At 37.9% G+C, this 12,719-nt stretch overlaps 1 pseudogene; it reads left to right on the top strand.

Moving 5' to 3' along the window:
- LOC110192324 (creatine kinase B-type pseudogene) overlaps positions 1-10,860 on the top strand; it is a 198,337-nt pseudogene extending 187,477 nt beyond the window's left edge.
- Positions 10,861-12,719: the final 1,859 nt, after the last annotated feature.

The following is a 12,719-nucleotide window of genomic DNA, read 5'->3' as shown; positions in this document are numbered from 1 at the left end:
ATATTTTTGTAAATATGTATCCATTTCACTAAGATTGTCAAATTTGTTGGCATATAGTTGGGCAAAATAATTCCTAATTATTGTTTTAATTTCCTCTTCCTTGGTGGTAGCTTCACCTTTTCATTCTTGATACTAGTAATTTGGTTTTCTTCTTTCTTTTTTTTAAATTAAATTAACCAAAGGTTTATCTATTTTATTGTTTTTTCATAAAACCAGCTCTTAGTTTTATTTATTAGTTCAATAGTTTTCTTAATTTCAATTTTATTAATTTTTCCTTTGGTTTTCAATATTTCTAATTTGGTGTTTATTGAGGATTTTTAATTTGTTCTTTTTCTAGTTTTTTTAGTTGTATGCCCAATTCATTAATCTCCTCTTTTTCTATTTTATTTATGTAAGCATTTAGAGATATAAAACTTCCCCTAAGAACTGCTTTCACTGCATCCCATAAGTTTTGGTATGTTGTCTCATTATTGTCATTCTCTTGAATGAAATTATTGATTGTTTCTATGATTTGTTGTTTGACCCAATCATTTTTTAGGATTAGATTATTTAGTTTCCAATTATTTTTTAGTCTATCTTTCCATGGCCCTTTATTACATATAATTTTTATTGCATCATGATCTGAAAAGGATGCATTTAATATTTCTGCCTTTCTGCATTGGATTGTGAGGTTTTTATGCCCTAGTACATGGTCAATTTTTGTGTATGTGCCATGTACTGCCAAAAAAAGTATATTCCTTTCTATCCCCATTCAGTTTTCTCCAGAGGTCTATCATACCTAACTTTTCTAATGTTCTATTCACCTCCTTAACTTCTTTCTTGTTTATTTTGTGGTTAGATTTATCTAGTCAGAGAGGGGAGGTTCAGGTCCCCCACTAGTATAGTTTTGCTGTCTATTTCTTCCTGTAACTCCCTGAACTTCTCCTCTAAGAATTTGGATGCTATACCATTTGGTGCATATATGTTTAGTAATGATATTACTTCATTGTCTATGGTGCCTTTTAGCAGGATGTAGTTTCCTTCCTTATCTCTTTTGATTAGATCTATTTTTGCTTTTGCTTTGTCTGAGATCAGGATTGCTACCCCTGCTTTTTTTACTTCAGCTGAAGCATAATATATTCTGCTCCAGCCTTTTACCTTTACCCTGTGTGTGTCACTCTTTTTCAAATGTGTTTCCTGTAAACAACATATTGTAGGATTATGGTTTTTAATCCATTTGCAATCCATTTCTGTTTTATGGGAGAGTTCATCCCATTCACATTCACAGTTATGATTACTATCTGTGTCTTTTTCTCCATCCTTTCCCCCATTTATGCTTTTCTTTCTCCTTTCTCCTTTCCCCCTCACTAGTGTTTTGCTTTTGACCACTGCCTCCTTCAGTCCCTCCTCTTTATTATCTTTCCCTTTTCTTCCCCTTTACCTTACTGCTTCTTCCTCCCTTCTTCCCTCCCTTTTCTTTCCCCTTTTCCCTCCTACTGCCTATAGGGCAAGTTAGATTTCTATACCTAACTGATTATGTTATTCCCTTCTTGAGCCAAATCTGATGAGAGTAAGGTTCAAACAATGCTCATCCCCTCCCTTCTTTCCCTCTGCTGTAATAGGATTTTGTGTCTTTTCCTGTAATGTAATTTACCCTTGTCTGCCTCCTCCTTTCTCAGTACATTTTCTTAGATCAGACTAATCCACTTACTTGGATCCATTTAACCCACTTGATTAGATTTTTTTTTTTTTATCATTACATCAAAGTCAACTATATCCACCCCTTTATGTATACCCTTTAACATGGTGTAATAACAATACAGTTCTCAAGAGTTGCAAGTGTCATCTTCCCTTGTAGGGATGTAAACATTTGCCCTATTAACAACATATTGTATCTTTCTGTCCCATTTACCTTTTTATGTCTCTTGAGTCTTGTACTTGAAGATCAAATTTTTGTTGAGCTCTGGTCTTTTTATCAGGAAGGTTTGGAAGTCCCCTATTTCTTGAATATCCCTCCTCCCTTGAAAAATGATGCTCATTTTTGCTGGGTATTGATCCTTGGCTGCATTCCAAGCTCCTTTGCCTTATGGAATATCATGTTCCATGCCCTGTGGTCTTTTAATGTAGAAGCTGCAAGGTCCTGTGTAATCCTGACTGTGGTTCCATGATATTTAAATTGTTTCTTTCTGGCTGCTTGCAGCACCTTCTCTTTCATCTGGTAATTTTGGAATTTTGCTATTATATTCCTTGGTTTCAATTTGGGATCTCTTTCAGGTGGTGATCGGTGGATTCTTTCTATGGTTATTTTCCCTTCTGGTTCTAGGACTTCAGGGCAGTTTTCCTTTATGATTTCCTGAAAGATACTGTCCAGGCTCTTTTTTTCATCATGATTTTCAGGTAGTCCAATAATTTTTAAATTGTCTCTCCTGATCGTTTTCCAGGTCAGTTGTTTTACATGAGGTATTTTACATTTTCATCTATTTTTTCATTTTTTTGTTTCTGTTTGACTGATTCTTGCTCTCTCATAGAGACATTAGTTTCCATTTGTGATTCTATTTTTAACAATTGTTTTCTTCTTAGTTTGTATCCTTCTTTGGCCAATTGTTTTTTAGGGATTGTTTCTTCAGTACTTTTTTCAACTGGCCAATTTTTTTTAGGGACTTGTTTTCTTCAGTGTCTTTTTTCCAATTGGCCAATTGTATTTTTTAGGGACTTGTTTTCTTCAGTGTACTTTGTTTTCCAGTTGGCCAATTGTGTTTTTTAAGGACTCTTCTACCTCTCTCATTTGACTTTTAAAATCCTTCTTGAGCTCTTCTAAGAAGGCTTTTTGGGCTTCAGACCAGTTCATATTCCCTTTTGAGGTTGCAGATGTAGGTTTGTTGACAGTGTTACCCTGTTCAGAATTTCTGCCTTGATCTTCATTGTTTTCATAATATGAATATATGGTACATTTCTTTTTGCTCATGGTGTTTGATTATTCCCTGGCATGTAAAGAGATTGAGTTCTGCTGCTGAGGAGCAGAGGGCACTGACCCAATCTTCTTGTGTTGGGAGCCTAGGTTTTGGTCACTGGCTTTGTGTGCTGGGGCCTCCAATGTTGGCAATTGGAGGCTGTAGGGTTCTGGCAGCTTACCTGGTATTGGCCTGGAATGAGCAAGGCTGGAACTCTAGGGCAACTTCAGGTTGCCTGCTTTTCCTTTCCTTTTGATTTCTTCAGCTCCTTTCAGATGGGTGTTGCAGGGTGTTTATCTGCCTGGGGCCCTTTGTAGTGCTGCTTCCCTTATTTTTGCTGAGGCATTGGGAGACCCATTTGCTGTAGAATGCCAAGGCACCTCGTGGTTTTCTGAGCTGGTTTCCACTGGTTCCTTTGCCCTCGCTGAGGCACTCAGAGGTCCACGTGTTGCCTGCTCCACCACCTGGGTTTCAGGATCTCCTCCTTGTGTGCTAAAGTGGGGCTTTCCGCTAGCTTGCCGGGGTGCCTCCTGTTCCTTACTGCTCCCCTTCTCCCAGGGCAAGAGGGGCCTTTCCCGTTAATCCCTCAAGCTACCTGTACTACTTCATTGCTGCTCCCTGTCTTTCTTCTGGTTTAACTGTTCCAAGGTTTTTCCTGGGGTGATATTTTCTGGGCTTTCAGAGGTTGATAGGGGAGGGTGAGAGTGACTACCTTTTTACTCCACCATCTTGGCTCCAAAGCGAAAGTTCCAGGAACACAACTTCTAAAGGGCACAGCAAGTAGGGGTAGACAGTTCCTTACATCTAGGAACTTATATGACTGCTACTCTAAATAAATTTGCAAGTTTACTTAGACTAATATTTAGATTTAATCTTTTGATTAAATATGTTCCAAGCCTCCACTAACAAAAACTAGGAGATTTAGATTAAGGAAAGCTTGGACTTGTTTTCTTTCAAGTCCTTGCCTTTTATTCTCCTCATTTAATCTTTAATATTGATAAATATTTATTTATTAAACATCTATTATGTCTCTAGCAGAGAACTAGACACTGTGGAAATAGGAAAACAAATACATACATCATCAAGACCTCAAGCAGTTTCCAAAGAAGATAAAACTAAAACATGTTGAAGAGAAACAAATAGAGGGCAATGGAATTGCCTGCTAAGTTGTTTAGCACTATGTAAGTCTAAGTGGGAGAAGGGGTCAGGGTAGAAAGGAATAGTTTTAAAAACCTTTGAGGGGAATTTGGGAATAAACATTTTTTTCCCAGCTAGGTAAGAATGGAAGATACTGAGAAGAGGTAGATGAACATGAACAAAGACAGAGGTTGTCATGATCATCACACGAATACTGTGATGGCTAAATTGTGTGTTATATAGGGTTTTAGGCTAAGGCAGTCACTAGGCTTCCCTGGTAGTATATTTGGAACTGTGCAAGGTCCAGACTGAATCTAGGCTTAGAGAGAAGAAGACTGATTTGGGCACTGCCATTTCAGGTGGTAGATGGAAAGAACTGGCACGTAGATGGGAGTGAGTGGAAATTGCATTGTGAATGAAATTCCATTTGGGTAAACATCCTTAGGGTGGTAGAATATCATCTGTTGGAGGAAGCAACATGGTGTGTACGTAAGAGGACTAGGTTTGGGGCTGTAAGCCTGAGTTGCAAATCCTGGCTCTGCTGTTTCCTATCTATGTGAACTTGAATAAGTCCCTTTACCTTTTTGTACCTCAGTTTCCTAATCTATAAAACGAGAGGATTGAACTAGATTAGTGATGCTTAATTTCATGTTCACAGACTCCTAAGGAATCAATGGATAGATTTCAAGCATTTCTATGATTATGGATGGGAAAAATTACATTTTTATTTTCACTCACCTTTGGTTTCCTTTGTAATCACATTATTCTGAGAAAAGGTCCATAGGCTTCACCAAAACATCAAGGATTCAAAAAAGATTAAGAAGCTCTGGACAAGGTGATATCTGACGTTCCCTCCAAATTTAAATCCTATTATGTACACAATCTTTCAGGATACCTATTTCAAGAATTAGCCCTGTTTACCTGTTCTATTCTTGTTACATTGACTGGAATTAGAGAGTGGAGAAAGCAGTGTGCATTGAGTCTAGACCAGTGATGGAGGTCAAGTCATAAGGTTAACTCTTCCTTTCCCATAATGTTGCCTCCTCTTGTCCAGGACCCTTGTGGGCCTGTTCTCTCTCCCCTCCTCCTCCCTGCATTGATTTGAGTTTGAATTATCTTTAATTGATAAAATGCCCCTTCTGGAACGTCATGTCTGTTTTTCCTGCTCTTTCTCTTAGAAGCATTCAGGACAGATTTATGACTCCCTGTAAAACCCTAGCCTTGTTTAGAAATTGCTTGTGATTGATTAAGTAATAAAAATGCTTTTAAGACAGGGAGGTAAATCTCCAAGCTAATTGCTTAGTGCTTTACATTATAACCTTGTTACATGGCCTGCTTCTTTCCAAAGCTGGGCAGCTTTGCTGTTTTCATCACCCTGAAAAGTCACATTGGAATCATCCACAGCTTTGTGCAGTACTGAGACTGTTAAAAGACATAGACTGATAATTAATGGACCAATAAACACAACTTAGGAAAGCGTTTGAAATGGGGAGAGCAAATCTGTGCTTTTTCCATGAAGTTTAGTTCCTATGATGTTTGATTTGTATGGAGAAGGGCCCTAACACCTGCCAGTAATCCAGATAGAATTGGGAAGTTTCTCAGGCTCTACCTTTTCCCATAATCTTCCATACAAGCTGACCAAGTCTAGAGAGCCAGATGGGCTCTGAGTCTGTGTGGCCACAATGGCTTAAAACCTGTGTCCCTGAAGAATTGGAACTGGCCTCATCACAAAGGAGACTTCTGGTACTTGGCTCTGCTGAGTTGTCTTTAATGCTGAGACATATCCCTTCTGTTTAGAAAACGTCTAGGAATTTGTCAAGGACTTTCAACTATTGAGCCAATCTGCCTTACGAGAATGTTTCTCTTATTGAGACTGAAAAGGTACTGACTGGAATAATAATTAATAATAGAATAATGATGATGATGATAGCTCATATTCATATGTTACTTTAAAGTTTACATAGCACATTCATCACAATAACCCCTTGAAATACATAGTACAATTTTTATTCCCGTTAACAGATGAAGAAACTGAAGGTCTGAAAATCTGTTACTTACTTGTTCATGATCACATGATCTTTAACACAGATCTATTGACTCCAAGTTCAGTATTATATCTGGGATACTACATTGCTTTTCATGGTATTATATACATTTGTATCAAATTCATATAACACTTGTAATCCTTCTGGTCTTTCCCAAGTATTCTTGAATTTTGTAGCTTGAGTATTGTTTTCCTTAAATTTCTTAATTTCTTAAATTCCTTAATTTTAATTAAAAATTTAAATTTAATTAATTCCTTTAATTTTAAAAATTTCCTTAAATTTTAAATTTCCTTAATCTGAAGAATGCCAATAGCTCATTATATTCTATCTCTTCCATTCCCCCCATATTCTTAAGCTGAATGTCATATAATTTATTGAATATAATGGAAAAATAAAGAGGTCATGAACTCCTCTAGAAAGTGCCATTTCTAAAACCACATTTTCCCTGTTCTCCTAGATCTTCAGATGTGAGGAGGAGCAAGGGTGGGGTACCCAGGAATTACAAGCACCTATGCCATTTGAATGAGGGCATGTATCTGAGACATCATCTCAGGATTAGAGACCAGAGAACGCAGGGATAGAGCAGTGAAAGAAATCACTATGCCCCTTTGTCTCACTAGCCCAATGGGAGTTCTAATAGCTACCAGACTCAGGACTTAGGATCTTTGCTTCTTATGCTCTCTTCTTGCTTAAGAATCTAGATGACCTGCCAAGCACTGAATTTTGGCACACTCCACAGAATTCTGAAACCTAGGGCAACAACCATTTCATATCACTTTGCCCACACAGTAAAAAGAAAGTCTAGTTCTCAAGGACAGTGGAAAGAAAAAGAGGAAAGCAACCCTTGGAGCCAGTATTTTATGCCACAATCCTATCAAGTAACTTCTTGATGTTGTCATGTATGCTTTCTGAGATTGCCAGTGAGGGAGGGGCACAATTATCTTGTGTATGCCAGGGTAATCAGAAAATACTTTGCCTGTCTTTTCCTCCCTAAATTATCATCACCCTCATCCAAGAGGAAAACAATATTTTGAAAAAATATTAGAAGCAAGGTATAGGCACAGGTTACCTTAATAGCCATTGATAGCTCACATTAGTATGGCACTGAAGGTTTGTGAAGTCCTTTACTTACAAAAACTCAGTGAGATATGTAATATGAATATTTTGTGATTATCACTTTATAGAGGAAGAGACTGAGGTTCAGAAAACTGAGTTGATTCACTCTGGGTTAGTTACATGGTTAGAATGTGTCAGAGCCAGGATCTCAGATATAGTCTTCTGATTCTGTAGCCAACCCCAGAATTCCAAAGCACAGTTTTCAACCACCTATAGATCTTAGGGTTTAGGACTGGATGCATCTTAGAGGTCATTAATTTCAGGACTCCTTAACTTTTTTTTGTCATAGACCTCTTTGGCAGTTTCATGAAGCTTATGAAGCCCTTCTTAGAATAATATTTGTTGTCTACATTCATAAATGAAGGAAATGCTAAAAACTTTTTTTTGTTCAGTCATTTTAGTCATGTTTGACTCTTTGCGACTTCATTTGGAATTTTCTTTCCAAAGATATTGAAGTGGCTTGCCTTTTCCTTCTCCAGTTCATTCTGTAGATGAGGAAACTGAGGCAAAATGTGTTATGTTATTTGCTCAGCTGTAGTGGGTAGACAGCCAGGCCTGGAGTCAGGAAGACTTGATATAGAGGAAAAATTGAAAAGAGAAATGAGAGTGCTGTAAGAAAATCATGAAAAACGAATCAACAGCTTGGTAAAGGAGGCACAAAAAATACTGAATAAAATAATACCTTAAAAAACAGACTAGGCCAAATGGTAATAAAGGGGCAAAAATCCAATGAGGAGAATGCCTTGAAAAGCAGAACTGGCCAAATGAAAAGGAGGTACAAAAGCTCGCTGAAGAAAATAATTCCTTAAAAGTTAGAATTGGGCAAGTGGAAGATAATGACTTTATAAGACATCAAGAAACAATCAAAATCAAAAGAATGAAAATGTAGAAGAAAATGTGAAATATCTCATTGGAAAAACAACTGACCTGAAAAATAAATCCAAGAGAGATAATTTAAGAATTATAGGACTACCTGAAAGTCATTATCAAAAAAAAAAAAGAGCCTAGACATCATCTTTCAAGAAATTATCAAGGAAAACTGCTCTGATATTCTAGAACCAGAGGGTAAAATAGAAATGGAAAGAATCCACCAATCACCTCCTGAAAGAAATCCCAAAATGAAAACTCCGTATTATAATTAAATTCCAGACCTCCCAGTTCAAGAAGAAAATACTGCGAGCATCCAAAAAGAAACAATTTAAATATCATGGAGCCATAGTCAGGATAACACAAGATTTAGCAGCTTCTATATTAAAGGGCCAGAGGGCTGGTCTTTCAAGCATTCCTGATGAGAAAACCAGTGCTGAATAGAAAATCTGACTTTCAAATACAAGATGCAAAAGAATCATAAAAAGGTAAATAAGAAAGAGAAATCATAAGGGATTTGGTAAGGTTAAATTGTTTATATTCCTACATAGGATATTTATTTACTCCTAAAAACCTTTCTCATTATTAGGGCAGTTAGATGGAGTATACATAGAAGGCAGAGGTGTGAGTTGAATGTGGTGGTATGATTGTCTAAAAAATTAAATTAAGGGATGAGAAAGAAGAATGCACTGGGAGAAGGAGAAAGGGAGAGGTAGAATGGGATAAATTATCTGACATAAAAGAAGCCTGAAAGAGATTTTACAATGGAGAGGAAAGTAGGGGAAGCAGGAGAGGGAGCCCATGAACCTTACTCTCACCAGATTTGGCTCAGAGAGGGAATAATATACACACTCAGGTGGGTGTAGAAATCTATCTTACCATACTGGAAAGTAGGAAGGGAAGGGCATAAGAGAGGGTGGGGGCTGATAGAAGGGAGGGCAGTTGAGGGGAGGTAAAAGTCAGGAACAAAATGTTTTTGAGAAGGGACAGGGTAAAAGGAGAAAGAGAGAAGGATAAACAGGGAAAATAGGATGGAGGGAAATACATACTTTGTAATAATTACTGTGAAAAACTTAACAGTGAGTTTCTCTGAGAAAGACTTCATTTCTCAAACATATAGAAAACTGAATCAAATTGATGGAAGTAAGAGTCATTCCTCAATTCATAAACAGTCAAAGGATATGAACAGGCAGTTTTCAGACACACTTATCAAAGCTATCTATAGTCATATAAAAAAGTGCTCTAAATCACTATTGATGACAGAAATGCAAATGAAAACACCTCTAAGCTACTACCTTATACCTATTGGATTGACTAATATGACAGAAAAGGAAAATGATCAATGTTGGAGGCGATGTGGGAAAATTAAAACACTAATGTACTATTGGTGAAGTTGTTTACTGATTCAATCATTCTAGAGAGCAGTTTGGAACTGTGCCCAAAGGGCTTTGATCAAGCAATACCACTATTAGGTCTGTGCCCCAAAGAAATAAAAAACCAAAAGGAAAAGGATTTATGTGCAAAAATGCTTATAGCAGCTCTTTTAGTGATGGCAAAGAATTGGAAATTGAGGGGACGTCCCTCAATTGGGGAATGGCTAAAAAAGTTGTTGTATATGATTATGATGCGATACTATTGTGCTTTAAGAAATGATGAGCAGGATGCTCTCAGAAAAACCAGGGAAGACTGACATGAACTGATGCAAAGTGAACTGAGCAGAACCAAGAGAACATTATACACAGTAATAGCAATATTGCATGATGATCTTCCATAAATAATTTAGCTATTCTCAGCAATACAATGATTCAAGACAATTCTGTAGGACTTAGGATGCAAGGTGCTGTCCAGCTTCAGAGAAAGAATTGGTAGAGCCTGAATACAGATCAAAGATACTTTTTCTTTACTTTCTTTGTTTTTCTTGTTTTTTTTGTCTGTGTTTTCTTTCATGGAATGACTTACATGGAAATGTGTTTTGCATGACTACACATGTATGACCTATGTGGAATTGCTTGTCTCTTCAATGAGAGGAAGGGAGCATAGGGAAGCTCTCTGTGGAAGCTCTGGCCAGCCTGGAAGGTGACCTGAATGGGAAGTACAATGGTTTGAAGAATATGACTGAGCAGGAACAGCAACAGCTGATTGATGACCACTTCCTCTTTGACAAGCTTTCTCCTCACTCCTCTTGGCATCTTGCCCGAGACTGGCCTGATGGCAGGGGCATTTGGCATTTGGCACAATGACAACAAGATCTTTCTGGTGTGCATCAATGAGGAATATTACCTGAGGGTCACCTCCATGCAGAAGAGAGGTAACATGAAGGAGGTGTTCACACATTTCTGCACTAGGGTCACACAAATCAAAACCATTTTTAAGACCAAGAATTATGAGATCACGTGGAATCCCCACCTGGGCTACATCCTGAAATGCCCCTCTAACCTGGGCACAGGCCTTCATGCAGGTGTCCACATCTTGTCCCCACCTGGACAAGAGTGAGAGGTTTGGTGAGGTGCTAAGAAGCTGAGGCTGCAGAAGAGGGGGCAGGGGGTGTGGACACAGCAGCTTTGGGTGGAGTCTTTGAAATCTCCAATGCTGACCGAGGCTTCTCAGAGGTGGAGCTGGTGCAGATGGTGGTGGATGATGTGAAATTGCTCATTGATATGGAGAAACGTTTGGGGCAGGGCCAGTCCATCTATGACCTTATGCCAGCCCAGAAAAGAGTGGTTAGCCCCCTGAATTCTACACTTCCTAATTTATTGGACAAATGAATAACCACCATCCTTCTCATCTGTGGCACCCTGAAGGGTTCTGGACACAGCCCACCTAATCATGCTGTAGGTAAGCTTCCTTCCATTCTTTGGTGTTGAGGCCTGAAAAAAAAAGTGGCATAGAGTCCAAAAGAAAGGAAGCAATCTTCTCTCTGTCCTCCATCCTGGTCAGACCACATCCAGAACATTATGTTTCATTCATGGTGTCTCTTTTTGTGTGTCATATTTTAGGAAGAGCTTTGATGAGCTGGCATACATCGTACAGGGGATAACCAGGATATTAGAAGATCACAGACTATGGACAGTGAGAAATTGATGATGCCTTTGGGAATGTTTAGCTCTCCTCCCTCCAAAGAAGATTTGATGGGGGAGGGATTATACTAACTAGCTGCCTTCAGGTATTTTAGAAGCAGGTGACAGTGAATTTAGATTTGTTTTACTTGAGCCCAGAGGGCATGATTAGGAGTAATGCCTTGATTTAAGGAAAAACTCTCTAACAATGAAAATGGATGTCCATTGGTTGGGTATAATGTAAACAGGGTATGGATTGGCTTAGATGTCTGAATTCCCTTTAACTCTGAGATCATACGATTCTGTTGAATAATACAGGGAACAATTAGGGAGTAATACCTTACTTTATCTTAAAATGTGGCACATTTTTATAAATTGAACACTGTTTTTAAAGGCACTAGAAGGGCCTGCTATTTAAAGAAATTCTATAGTGGATCCTTTCACAGTCATTTTCCAATGTGAATAATCACTTCTTACCTCTAGCCCCATTTATCTTTTTAAATATAAATCTGTTATTTAAAAAAAATTCTCAGTTTGTTCAAAACAGGATGCACCTGTACGGGCAAATCTTCCATTAATTTGTGCTTTGTATTATCAACTACTATATAGCATTCTGATTTAGATTAATTCATATATCAGGTGTACATCCCAGTTGTAAAATATTGATCACACCTTGAACCCATGATGAATGTGTCAATTTCTTGCTGGTCCAATTGCACATGGATATTCTCTAGGGGTAGATGAGCTTCACCATTGCCATTTGGATTCAGACAAATGACTAAAGTGCTTATACCCAAAGGCCTTCTGCTTTCAAACAACAAGTGTCAAACAGCATAAGCTAGGGATTATGCTTCTCTACAAAACTTGTTCTTTTTTTTTCTGGAAGGCTAGTTCTGAGCTATTTTGAAGAAGGGTGCAAATGACTCAAATAAACAAATAACACTCTGTATCCCATATGGAACTCCAGTATCACCTGAGTCCATGTGACTTTTCATCAGTTAAAGTAATGACTTTGGACTCCCTAAACCCCTTGTACAGCTGTAATATCAGGAAAATTATTTTTATTCCCTGAAGCATCCTATGATGGGTTCTCCTAAGAACTCCACAGAGAATTATCCTGCTTAATAGAGATAAGTGTAACCATTAATTACAATTCCCTTGCAACTTGAAATAGTCCCTTCTGTATGTATTAGAGGTAGTGATATCTCCATAGAGGAGGATCCTTGAGTGAAAGTTGACATTCCTTTAATTTATGATGACTTTCACCTTCTGGTAGATTTATTGTGCAGATTTTGGGTGAGAACCAAACCCTGACCATTCCAATGGGCTACTACAGTTCCACAAAGCATTCTAAGAGCTGGAGCCCTATTGGTCATTTTAGTCTCATGGTGATTTGTTCTCATTCCCAAATTAGAAAATGTTGTTTGATTGTCATTGAATGAAAAATGTTTGAGCTCCTTGTTGAATACCAAACATGTTTAATGAGGCAGTATCATACAGTAGAACAAGGACTGGATTTGTAGTTGTGGACTTGGATTCAAACTCTTCTATTTCCTACTTGTGTGACC

The sequence above is a fragment of the Phascolarctos cinereus genome, unplaced genomic scaffold (assembly GCF_003287225.1).
Source record: "Phascolarctos cinereus isolate Bilbo 61053 unplaced genomic scaffold, phaCin_HiC Scaffold_3;HRSCAF=262, whole genome shotgun sequence".
NCBI lineage: Eukaryota > Metazoa > Chordata > Mammalia > Diprotodontia > Phascolarctidae > Phascolarctos > Phascolarctos cinereus.
This window is presented reverse-complemented; position numbering and strand designations above follow the sequence as displayed.